The sequence below is a fragment of the Balaenoptera ricei genome, chromosome 15 (assembly GCF_028023285.1).
Source record: "Balaenoptera ricei isolate mBalRic1 chromosome 15, mBalRic1.hap2, whole genome shotgun sequence".
In the NCBI taxonomy this organism is placed as follows: Eukaryota; Metazoa; Chordata; class Mammalia; order Artiodactyla; family Balaenopteridae; genus Balaenoptera; species Balaenoptera ricei.
Genome location: NC_082653.1, coordinates 74,775,850 through 74,788,616, shown reverse-complemented (window position 1 = coordinate 74,788,616; position 12,767 = coordinate 74,775,850). Strand labels below are relative to the sequence as shown.

At 43.0% G+C, this 12,767-nt stretch overlaps 1 protein-coding gene across 6 annotated transcripts in view; it reads right to left on the bottom strand.

Annotated features, from left to right (window-relative positions):
* The window catches only part of TMEM248 (transmembrane protein 248), a 143,324-nt gene that overhangs the window by 20,200 nt on the left and 110,357 nt on the right, over positions 1-12,767 (bottom strand). The window contains exon 1 of one of the 6 annotated variants that reach the window (XM_059898224.1): positions 12,532-12,698. The exons of 4 other annotated variants lie outside the window; for them this stretch is intronic. The gene's annotated coding sequence lies outside the window, so the exon portion shown is untranslated. One more of the 6 variants, XM_059898223.1, reaches the window with a different exon arrangement.

Genomic DNA, 12,767 nt, shown 5'->3' with positions numbered 1-12,767 from the left:
GTTTTTGTGTTTGTTTTCTCCTCTCTCCTTGTAATCAGTTTTACCAGAGCTGTATTGTATTTGTGTTTTCAAAGAGCCACTATTTGGTTTTATAGATTATATATAGATAATTTCTTTTTTTTCTTTTTCAGTAATTTCTACATTTTAAAAAAATTATTTTTCTCCATCTGCCTTCTTTGGGTTAACTCAGTTTGGTTTTTCTAACCTCTTCAGTTGGAATCTTATCTCGGATTTTTCTGTTTTTAATGGAGGCATTTCAAAATACAAACTTCCCTCAACATACTCCTTCTTTAGCTGCATTACTTTCCCTCACCATTAGCATCAATCTAATCCATCAGCAAATCTTGTTGATTTTCTTTCCAAAATGCATCTCAGATCTACCCACTGTGCCCTATCTTCTTGTTAAGATGACAGAGACTATCACTGTATCAGTCCTCTACATGTCTCTACAGCCCTACGACCTCTATATCCAAGTGCCCACTGAACATCCTTATACATTCTACAACATGTTCAAAACTGAACTAATCTGCATTCCTGCCTAATCTGACTCTTCCTCCTGTATTCCCCATCTCAATCTAGAACTTTGGAAAACATCCTAGACTGCTTCTGCCCCATATCCAAGTAACTACTAAGTGCTAAAGATTCTATTTTTTTAAAAAATAAATTTAATTTATATTTTTTATTTTTGTCTGCGTTGGGTCCTCATTGCTGCGCGTGGGTTTTCTCTAGTTGCAGCCAGCAGGGGCTACTCTTTGTTGTGGTGCATGGGCTTCTCATTGCGGTGGCTTCTCTTGTTGTGGAGCACGGGCTCTAGGCGCGCGGGCTTCAGTAGTTGTGGCTCACAGGCTCTAGAGCACAGGCTCAGTAGTTGTGGCACACGGGCTTAGTTGCTCCGTGGCATGCAGGATCTTCCCAGGGCTTGAACCCGTGTCCCCTGCATTGGCAGGTGGATTCTTAACCACTGTGCCACCAGGGTAGTCCAAGATTCTGTTTCTTTAACATCGCTTACTTCTGACTCTTCCCTTCCACACTCCTCTGCTACTCCCCTTAGGTCAGGCCCTCGTCATCTTCTTTTGCAACTATTTGCTAAGTCTCAATTGGATCTTCCTGCTATCAGTCAAATAATCCATCTTCACATGCTGTCAAGAGTGATTTTTCCAAATGCAAATCTAATCACGTTACTGCTTAATTATCTCAGAGCTCCAAATGACCTAGGGATAAAGTCCCGCTTAATTATCTCAGAGCTCCAAATGACCTAGGGATAAAGTCCCGCTTAATTATCTCAGAGCTCCAAATGACCTAGGGATAAAGTCCAAGCTCCTTGTAATGGCAATCCACTATAAACTAGGTCTTGTCTACTTCTCAATGGTTTGACTAACTGCTTGCAATTCCCAGAACATATTAGACAATATTACAGCTTCAGGCCTTTGAGTCCACTGGTCCTCCTGACCATCACGAACCACATCTTACTACTTCAACTCCCCTCTTTCAAGGCTCAGAGGAAGGGTTACCTACTCTATGAAACTTTTCCCTCCCCCACCAGCCCCTCAGGGAGAAGTGACCACTTTCACTTTTATGCCCCCACTATACTCCAAAAATTTCTCACACAGAATGAAACACCTTACTGCAGTTGCCTATGTATACATCTATCTTCCCAACCAAGCTGTAAGCCTCTCAAGGGCAGGTACAACATCTTATCGTCTCTATATTATCAATATCTAGACACAAAATAGGTGATTTAAAAATGCAAGTTCATTAAATGAATGAATCAATGAATCCAGACTTAAACTAAAAAATAATCTAGAAAGTGATTTCCGCAAGGATTGCAGGATACAAGGTTACAGACTTAAACTAAAAAATAATCTAGAAAGTGATTTCAGCAAGGATTGCAGGATACAAGGCTAATATACAAAAGCCAATTGCTTTCCTATATACTAGCAAGGAACAAGTTGAGTTTGAAATTAAAAACACTGTATCATATATATTAGCACTCCTCCATAAAATGCTTAAGTATAAATCTAACAAATGTGTACAAGATCTATATGAGGAAAACTACAAAACTCTCATGAACAAAATCAAAGAACTAAATAAATGGAGAGATATTTCATGTTCATGGATACAGCAACTCAGTATGTCAAGATGTTAGTTCCTCCCAACTTGACCTACAGGTTCAACACAATCCCAATCAAAATCCCAGCGCGTTATTTTGTGGATATCAACAAACTTCTTCTTAAGTTTATACGGAGGGATAAAAGAACCAGAATAGTCAATACTGAAGGAGAAGAACAAAGTGGGAGGACTGACTGTATTTGACTTCAAGACTTACTATAAAGCTACAATAATCAAGACAGTGAGGTTTTGATTGGCAAAAGAACAGACAGATACATCAAAGAAACAGAATAGAGAGCCCAGAAATAGACCAACATAAATATAGTCAGGTGATCTTTGACAAAGAAGCAAAAGACAAGTCTCTCAACAAATGGTGCTGGAACAACTGGACATCCACATGCAAAAAAATAAATCTAGACACACACCTTACACTCTCAACAAAAAAGAACTCAAAATGGATCACAGACCTGACTGTAAAATGCAAAACTATAAAACTCCTAGAAAGTAACATTGGGGAAAACCTTGAGTTTGGTGATGACTTTTTAGATAAGGACACCAAAGGCACCATCCATGAAAGAAGGAAGTGGTAAGCTGGACTTCATTAAAATTAAGAATTTCTGCTCTACAAAAGACACTGTTAAGAGAATGAGAAAATAAGCACAGACTGGGAGCAAATATTTGCAAAAGACATCTGATAAAGGACTGTTCTCCAAAACATACAAAGAACTATTAAAACTCAACAATAAGGGGGCTTCCTTGGTGGCGCAGTGGTTGAGAATCCGCCTGCCAATGCAGGGGACACGGCTTCGAGCCCTGGTCTGGGAAGATCCCACATGCCGCGGAGCGGCTGGGCCCGTGAGCCACAGTTGCTGAGCCTGCGCGTCTGGAGCCTGTGCTCCGCAACAAGAGAGGCCGCGATAGCGAAAGGCCCGCGCACCGCGATGAAGAGTGGCCCCACTTGCCACAACTGGAGAAAGCCCTCGCACAGAAACGAAGACCCAACACAGCCATAAATAAAATAAATTAAAAAAAACTCAACAATAAGAAAATAAACAACACATTTTAAAAATTAGCCGAAGAGCTTAACAGACACTTAAACAAAGAAGATTTTCAGATGGCAAATAAGCATACGAAAAGATGCTCCCAAATCACATGTCATCAGGAAATGCAAATTAAAACAAGATACCATGACACACTTATTAGAAAGGCCAAAACCCAGCACACTGACAATACCAAATACTGGCAAGGATGTTGAGCAATAGGAACTCTCTATTCATTAAATAGGATTCAAATAACAAATGCTGGCAAGGATGGGAACTTCCCTGGTAGTCCAGTGGTTAAGAATCCGCCTTCCAATGCAGGGGATGCGGGTCTGATCCCTAGACAGGGAAGTAAGATCCCACATGTCGCGGGGCAACCAAGCCTGCGCGCTCTAGAGCCAGCACGCCACGACTAGAGAGCCTGCATGCCACAACTACTGAGCCCACGTGCTCTGGAGCCTGTGCGCCACCAACTAGAGAGAAGCCCACGCACCGCAACAAAGGGCCAACACACCACAGTGAAAGATCCCACGTGCCACAACTAAGACCTGATGTAGCCAAATAAATAAGAATAAAAAAAAATGCTGACAAGGATGTGGAAAAAACGGAACCCTAGTACACTGTTGGTGGGAATGTAAATTGGTGTAGTCACTATGGAAAACAGTATGGAAGTTCCTCAAAAAAACTAAAAATAGAACTACCAATATGATCCAGTAATTCCACTTCTGGTATATATCTGAAGAAAATGAAAACAATAATTTAAAAAGATACATGCACCCCAATGTCCATATTAGCACTATTTACAACAGCCAGGACATGGAAGCAACATGTGTCCTAAGTGTCCATCAACAGATGAACGAATAAAGAAGATATTCCATATATACAATGGAATATTACTCAGCCATAAAAAAGAATGAATCTTGCCATTTGCAACAACATGGATGGACCTGGAGGGTATTATGCTTAGTGAAATAAGTCAGACAGAGAAAGACAAATACTGTATGTTATCACTTATATGTGGAACCTGAAAAATGGGGCAAACAAATATAACAAAACAGAAACAGACTCACAGATATAGCGAACCAACTAGTGGTTATCAGTGGGGAGAGGGAAGGGGGGGTGGGGCAAGATAGCAGTAGGGGGTTAAGAGGTACAAACCACTATGTATAAATAAGCTACAAAGATGTAATGTACAGCACAGGGGATACAGCCAATATTTTATAAGAACTTTAAATGGAGTATAATCTATAAAGTATTGAATCACTGTGTTGTACACCTGAAACTAATACTGTATATCGACTATACTTCAGTTAAAAAATAAAATAAAAAAGATTAATAGGCTTCAGAAACAAAAACATCAACAGTAAATTACAGTTCCATTTATTAAGAAAGACAACAAAATCTGAATAATATATAAATAGGAACTATTCTCCACGTGGAACTACAATTATGAAACATTTAGAAAAGCAAAAAAATCTGAATTCCCTTCTAGATAAAACTAACGGTCGTTAAAACCATGTCACACTAGAATTTAAACATATATATATATATATATATATATATATATATATATATATAATCAACATAAATACCCACAAATTAGCAAGCAATGTCAACATAAGCCAATTTAATTAGAGAAAGTTCTAGAGGAGGCCAATTGTATTCACTTAAAAAGTAAAAGCAGGGCTTCCCTGGTGGCGCAGTGGTTGAGAATCCACCTGCCAATGCAGGGGACACGGCTTCGAGCCCTGGTCTGGGAAGATCCCACATGCAGCAGAGCAACTGGGCCCGTGAGCCACAACTACTGAGCCTGCGCGTCTGGAGCCTGTGCTCCGCAACAAGAGAGGCCACGACAGTGAGAGGCCCGCGCACCGCGATGAAGAGTGGCCCCCACTTGCCACAACTAGAGAAAGCCCTCGCACAGAAACGAAGACCCAACACAGCCATAAATAAATAAATAAACCCAAAAGTTAAAAAAACAAAAAACAAAAAACTAGCACAGCACATATTTCTAAAAAAAAAAGTAAAAGCATTTTCGTTTTTTTTAGTAAAACTATTAAAAGTCCAAATATTTCATAAACATAAAATTCCTTTCCACCACTTACAAGTGTTTTCAAATATGAAATTAACAAGAGCTAAACAAATGTATTTTCCCTGCAAAGAATTACAAGAAAATTTCTGTAATCTTCTCAACAGTAAATGTCACTTTTAATTAAAAAATAAGTTAACCTCTATGGGGAGAAGAAAAGTGGATGGAGAGAAGGCACAATATCCGACCTCCCTCCCCTATATTCATTCATTCCAACTCCAATTGGAGACTTTCACCAGGATAAAGGTAAGAAATGACCAGGGCTGTGAAGCTGCCTCTCTGGAAAGTCTAGGGATTTAAGGTACACAGAACATGGCCAAAAGCCAATTTCACTAGTGTGTGAGAGCACACGACTGAAGTCCATCGACTCAGTACCTAGAGCTCTGAGACTAGTTCAATGACAACACTAAACATCAGGTTGCAATTCAAGTAAGCAAAAGGCAATACTAAGATTATTCGAGAGTTAACTCAAGCAACCCACAAGTTAGGAGATCCTAAAAAGGGGAGGGGAGACTATTACAAACTTTCTAGAGACCAACCTGGCCACACACACCAAGAGCACTAACACTTAGCGCACTCTTACTTCTGTGATTCTGCCTCTAAAAGTTCACCTGAGAAGACACCCACGGCTGAAAACAAAGACTTAACTACTAAGACAGTTATCTCAGGAGTGTATAAAATAGTAAAAACTGGAAAACTAGATATCCAACAATAGTAGGGAAATGGTTCAAGTATAATATATCACCAGTAGGAAAACTATGTAGCTGTTAAAAAAACACAGGATCTAAAATACACAAAATGAGGGTATTTCAGGTTTTTAATGTGTGAGAGCTACACAAGCACTTACATGGGAAAAAAAGACATAACGTACCCTCAAATGTAAACAGGGATGGTTATCTCTAGCTGGTGAGATTACATATGTCTTTTCTTTTTTTTAACGTTTCCATCATGAATATGTATTTCCTCTGCAGTAATTTCTAACAATAAAATTTATAAATAATTTTCCATTGATCCTGCTGGTCTTGTGGCCCAAATAAAACTTCATTAAATCTTAATTCCATTCATTTTCTTCATTAATAAAGGCAATATACAGGGGGGAAAAAAAAGAAAAAAAGAAACAAGTGATTTCTTAAACCCACCTAGAAAAAAAAATAAATAGAAAACAGGACAATCCTTTAATACGTCCTGGTGCTAAAGAAAGGCAAAGCTTAACTTGCAGTGATTTGTACTTGGATCTGTGAGAAACCAAAAATAAAATGAGAAAGAACACTGACTAGACTCCTCCAGATAATCCAGTGCTGCACGCTCCCGGGGCAGGTGGTGCACACAGCTTCTCCAGACAAGCGTAGGTGCCCCCTTTAGGGCAGAGGTTGCGAGGGCATGGGGTGTAGGGGTAACCACGAGCCAAACGGGTGCCCAGGACGGGGAGGGGTCCTGCAAGGCAGGGGAGAAGAGTTTCAAGAAGGAAGAGGTATCAGCCAAATATTGCTGGGAAGTGACCAAGCGTGAGGAGTACAAAGAAAGGGTCTCTAAGCCCCTCTGTGCTATAAAAAGTACTCAGGCGAACCTGCGCTTGCCTAATCACAATTCACCTGGCAAGATCACTGGTGACCTCCGAAACCTCATTCTGGCAGGAGGCGGAAGTCAGACAATAAGGAGATGATAACAGGGGAGGGGAAACAGAGGCAACAGCGGAACATCACTGGTTCAAATGGGAGGCAGGAGGGACAGTGGGGTCACAAGAAGTGAGGAAACAAACATATCTGTAAGCAGAGAAGGAGCCAGTAAAAGAGGAAGGCCTCCCAAGGGACCAGTGAAGGCAGAAATGTATAATTTTGGAATTTGATTATAATATTTTATTAGAAAGGAAGTAAATTAACATTCATTATGCCAGACACATGAGTCCTTCATGTGTCTCTCTCCCTCTCCAGAGCCCACGAACTTTAAAGTGTACCACATGCTGACTTGTCCAAGTTTACAACTAGAATCTCTGGACAGGATGGGGATTCCACACTCCCAGATGATATTTCCTAAATAGTTCCTAACTTATTCTAAGATACACTAAACCACTACTTGTGACCCAAATGAAAAAGTTCACTTCACATGAACAACAAAACCACCATTCATCTTATTAAACTGGATTTTCCACCTTAGGCTAAATGAGAAATTCCTTAAAGCTCTCCTATAAAGTCATGCCCTTTTCAAAGTTCTGAAGAGACTAGGAGTCAGGGAAGTGGTGGAAGAACACCACAGGGGGACCGAGAGGGGAGGATGAGAGAGGCAAGCTTGCTCTAATACCCACTGCAGGAAATACACTGGTCTTGTGCTAAGAGAGAATAGCAGGAACTCGCCTTGATGTGGGAGAGGCCCATTTTGAATGTAAAAATTAAAGTAGCATTTCTCAAATATCCTGTGATGTTTGAGATATTCAGAGGGCTTTAAGGCTGGGGATTGTAAACCCTGAGCCTAATAAAGAACATTAATGGATGCGATGCCGGATTATCCAAGACTCAGCAGAGATGAGGACACGGGATGGTATCAGAGAGACCCTGGGAGATCTCAACACCCAGCTATCCAGCACTGAGGAGAAACCACCCTCCCTCCCCCACCACACAGCGAGTGTAGACGGAAAAGACCTTCAAAGAGGCAAACGCGGAGTAAGAAAGTCGAAGGAGAACTTCAAGGTCTCCACTAAGGTCTCAATGCTAAAGCCAAAGTCTGGGTTTCGGTCCTTTCTTACCCCTCTGCGGCACTGCACACCGAGGGCCACACCACCTTCCGGCTTCCGGGACATCACTCTCCCGGCCACCCTTTCACTCGTCTGGCCACCATTCCTTCTCACTCTTCTTCAAAAGTTGGGGCTCCCCGTGGGCTCCAGCTGGGCCTCTGCTCAAGGTGGACACACTCATTCTCGGCTTCCTATCGATTTCACCTACCCCCTCACTCCAGATGGAAACATCTACCTACCCAACACTCCATGCAGATGACCCACAGGCACCTGAACCACCAAGGCCAAAACTCATCCAAAATCCCCAAATCAGCTCCTCCTTATAAAGAAAGACAGAGCTTTCTACCCAGGGACCCCTGGCACCCATTCTGGACTCTCTCTCCTACAACCGAACGGTTACCCGTCACCAGCCCTGTCGCGCCCATCGCTGCAGTGTCTCTCAACAGCAGCTTTTGCTCCAGCCCCACGGCCTCCTTCAGCCAAACTGAACCCCAAATGTGTCCTGCCCCTGTGCTCTCTCATCTCCGTGACGCCGTTTCTGCACCCTCCTACCTCGGGCAGTGCCCGGCACTGGGAAGGTGCTTACCAGTAATGTCTTACACTACCGCCCACTTTTGTGAACGAGGCATGCTGTTCTAAGAGTTCTGCACATGTTTCATATTGTCCTCACAACATCTGCATTTTACAGGTGAGCAAATTCAGGCGTAAGGAAGTTACCTAAGCTACCCAAGGTCCTAAACGAACCTGGATTCAAACCCAGTCGGCCTCCAGAGCCCGTGCATTAACCACTAAGTGCTCTACTGCCTCCCAGTAAACGTTATGAGTCTGAATAGAGTCAACCCCATCAAATGAGATGAACACTGAAAAGTATCCATACAATTTTGTAATTAAGACATCAATAGTGATGTAAGCAGAAACCTCTCTCATTAGGGGCTAAGGAAAGAGTATCATTTTTAACAGCCACCATTTAAAATGTGCTGTGGGCCAGGCCCCATGCCAAGTGCTTTACACACGTCATATGTTCTAATCTTCACAACACTGCTAAGTAGGTATTACTATCCTCATTTTACCGAAGAGGAAACTGAGTCAAAAGAGGTTAAGTAATTTATACAAGGTTATACTACAAAAATGTGGCAGTAAGTAATTAAGACTCTGACTTACACCCCAAGCTGTGCCATCAATCACAATACCAGGATTGATAAGTAGGTTTCAAGTCCAATGCCAGATAGAAAAAAAAAAAAAAAAAAAAAATCACATGCCATGGATAGTGTATTTTAGTCACCGACTTCAATATAAGCACAATTAAAATGGATTTTTCTGAGGTTACCTTATTTCCCATCTCTTCAGTAAGGCAACTCCCACCTCAGCACCCTCATCAGGGTATAAAGCAAAGACAAGTGGAATCTCCTGCCAATGGTTTCTTGTTTGTTAATCTAATACAACTCACAGTGCAGAGAGACTTTCAAACACTTGTTTCACTCAACAAGTTTAAATGATCAAAAGAGAAATTATAACAGAAAGCATAAAGTTTTAGTCGCTAAACGTGCATTTTAGGCAACATCGGTACTCAAAGACAAAAGGAAAAGGAACAACATGGGCTGATAATAATTTCATGGACTTACTTCCATGAAATTTGGATTTATTTCCAAAATTCAGACTTTGGCTGTATTTCTACTCACTTACAACTAATTAATACATTGCTCCATTTTCAAAATCATGATATAAAATCATGGGAACTTTCAACATGTTCCCTCTCTCCTTTTAACAAATAAGTTCATCTTAGTCCTGAAATTGAAAATAATTTCTTTTTTCGTTTTTTTTAATTGCTGACCTACTCAAAAACCAAATTAAAAGTATCCCCATATTAAGATGTAATGATCTGGGGTTTAATTAACAGATACTTAAGAAAACAAATATGAGTGATGACAAGATTAAACGAACACTAAAAGCTCAATATGAAACTATAACATCCAAACTCAGTGTAAAGACTGGGAGATGTTCTGAAAACAGCATTTTTAAACAAACAGCACAAAAGTCCAAATGACAAATGACAGCCCTTTGCAAATGATCATCACCAAACATTGTTCTATAGTCCCCAGGACTACACTTAGGTATACAATTATACACAGAACGAGCTGTAGATCCCTGGTCAAATTTATTTTCTGTATGGAAAAGATAATTTAAGGATTTCTATGTTTATCAGAACAAATCCTACATGGAAATTCCGTTTGCTAAAAACCGTATCTTTCCTCCATTTCCTTTTTTTCATTTTAATTGGAATGTTGTAGTGAAAAAAAATTTTTTTTAATTCTAAAGCCCTCTTACATGGCAATATTATTTGACAAAAACATCCCATAGATCTGCCATGCCTATTAGGACCACCCTTTTTTAGACACTTGTCTATAATAAGGAGGAGACAGAGCAGTGGGTAGAGAGGGAAGAAGAGTCAAAAAGAAGCATGAAAAAGTTAACATGGTCCTGAGCACGTTCAGAGAAAAGCTAGAGTTGAAGCCAGTGAGGTCCTAGGACTAATCATAATGTTCCAGGGCAATTACATGGCGTCCTGTTTAAACAGCTTCAAAGGTTCTTCAACAACTGGGTAATAGAAACAAACAGCATCTCTGTGAAGTGAACTAGATGTCATTAAAAACCCTCAGGAGATGGCTAAGAGCCTGCCATTTAACACTTGGCTGCAGCCAGAGTAGCAGAGATGGTACTAGAGCTGTGCTCCTGCACACTAAACACAGGCACTGAAACAACTTGCAGACAGCAAATTTAATTTCCTGATTGTTAACACCAGACAGGAATTACAATCAGCCTCTTTTTCATTGTCTTTAAAGTAAGCTAAGCACTGCTTTGTGTCATTGGCTGTTTAACAGAACAAGACAAACTCACCAAATGAAAACAATTCTCTAGAACCCAGAAATCCACCAGAAGCCAGATTGGGTAGCATGTGTTTTCTGTCTTAGAAAAGCACTTAACCCTTAAGCAGCTGCCTCTGTCAGTACTTCCAGGCATCTACTGCCCAGTTCCTAGACTAGGTGCCCTTCCACCAACTGACCCGAGCTTTTTCACTTCCCAGCTAATTCTGAATGACCCAAATCCTCCCAATCCTTCGAGGTCCACCTCAAAAGTTACTTCCTTTATGAAGCCTTTTCTGATCCTAATCAGAAGAAAATCCTTAATAGCTGGTATCTCCATACGACACTTTAGTCCTGCCACATCTTACAGCCTATTGCATTCTCTAAGTTCCTTGCGGGCAGAAACTGTATTTGCACTTAGGTGTGTCTCGCTTCCCTGCAGCAGCTGCAGCTACGGCCCCAACAAAGCGGGTGCGCTCAATCAGCATCTGTGACCTTAGTACCCAGAGGCCAGTGGCAGCCCTGATTCCAGTCCATCTCAATTAGGTCACAGAAATTCTTCCCGGACCTTTACTAGAAAGTCAACCCACTGCCTCCTTACTCCTGGAGAGTAAATAGGCTTGGAGTCATGAAGTATGACTGCACAACAGGTCCATTTCCTTTGAGAATCCTGAAATGAAATGAGGGAGCAGGAAGGTACTCACACCAGCAAGCAATGATGGAGCATTCATCTACAGATGGGATACAAATGCTCAGACGCCAAGCTGACCAAAAAGAGGGCTATAGGGACAAACCAACAGTCATCACCAACCCTGGAGTTCTGCCTCCTGCCACCTCCCAGAGCGGGCTCACCTGAGTCGGGAAAGTAGCAATTCAGGAGCTTTCCTGCTTTCAAGCAGACCGCAAAGAAGCTCATCATTCAACACTCAGTCAAGGCTGTCATCTGCTAGTTGAGAACTAAACTACAGACGTCGGATTTTTCAACAAAGGCCCCCTCACCAGCTGTCCACCGGCTATGGTGTTTGCACAATTCAAAACAGCACAACAGGCATAGATTTATTCCGGGTGGTGCCTATCAAGGGACGTACAACTACGTGCCGCTAGATTATCTTGACGCCACACAATTTAGTTTATTAAAATATGAGTGAAGATGATAATCCACCCCACCTCTGGAAACTTAGCAAGCTTGACACAAAAATTACCACTATTTCATTTTAAGTGTCTGTACATACGCAAGTCTCTCCCTCCCATCTCCTTTCTGAGATGTGTATCCTTTGCAAACGGAGAGTAACGCAAACCCAACCCAAACTCAAAAATGGCAAACTACCAACACGTTCCCCGTGCCAAACCCAAATTATCCAGGCCTCTGCTCCAGACGTGGGAAGCCCCGCCATCTCGAGGGCGGCCAGGGAACTCCGGCTCCGGGGACGCGAGTGGACAAACCCCGGTGGCGGGGGACCAGGCCGAGGCCACAGCGCAGGCCAGACCCGGGCAACCCCCACCGGTGGCTGGGGCAGGGGCTGCAGGCCGAGATGCGAGGGAGAAACCCGGCCAGCTCGTCCCCTCCCAGCCACGGGTCAGCCGCGGCCGAGCCCCGACCCCGGGCCGCCCGCCCCGGCTCACCCCGCCCCGGTGGGCAGCGGCGCGCCCCGGGCCCGGCCGGGCCAGCTGCTCGCCGGACGCCCGCGGCCGCTCGGAGCTCACTCGCGGCGGCGCACGGCGGGCCCGGGGCCGCTCGGCACCATCCTCCCCGCCGCGCCGGCTCCGCGGGGCCGACGCGAGGACCAGAAGCCAGTCAGGCTCGCGCCGCCGCGACACGGATTGGTGTCCGGCTCCGGCAGTCGTAGTTTCCGGGTAGAAAAAAACGCCACCGCCAACGCCGCCTTAACCCCAGACACCTGGCGTCCGACGGCGGCGCGGCCGGGACAAGACTCCTCAGT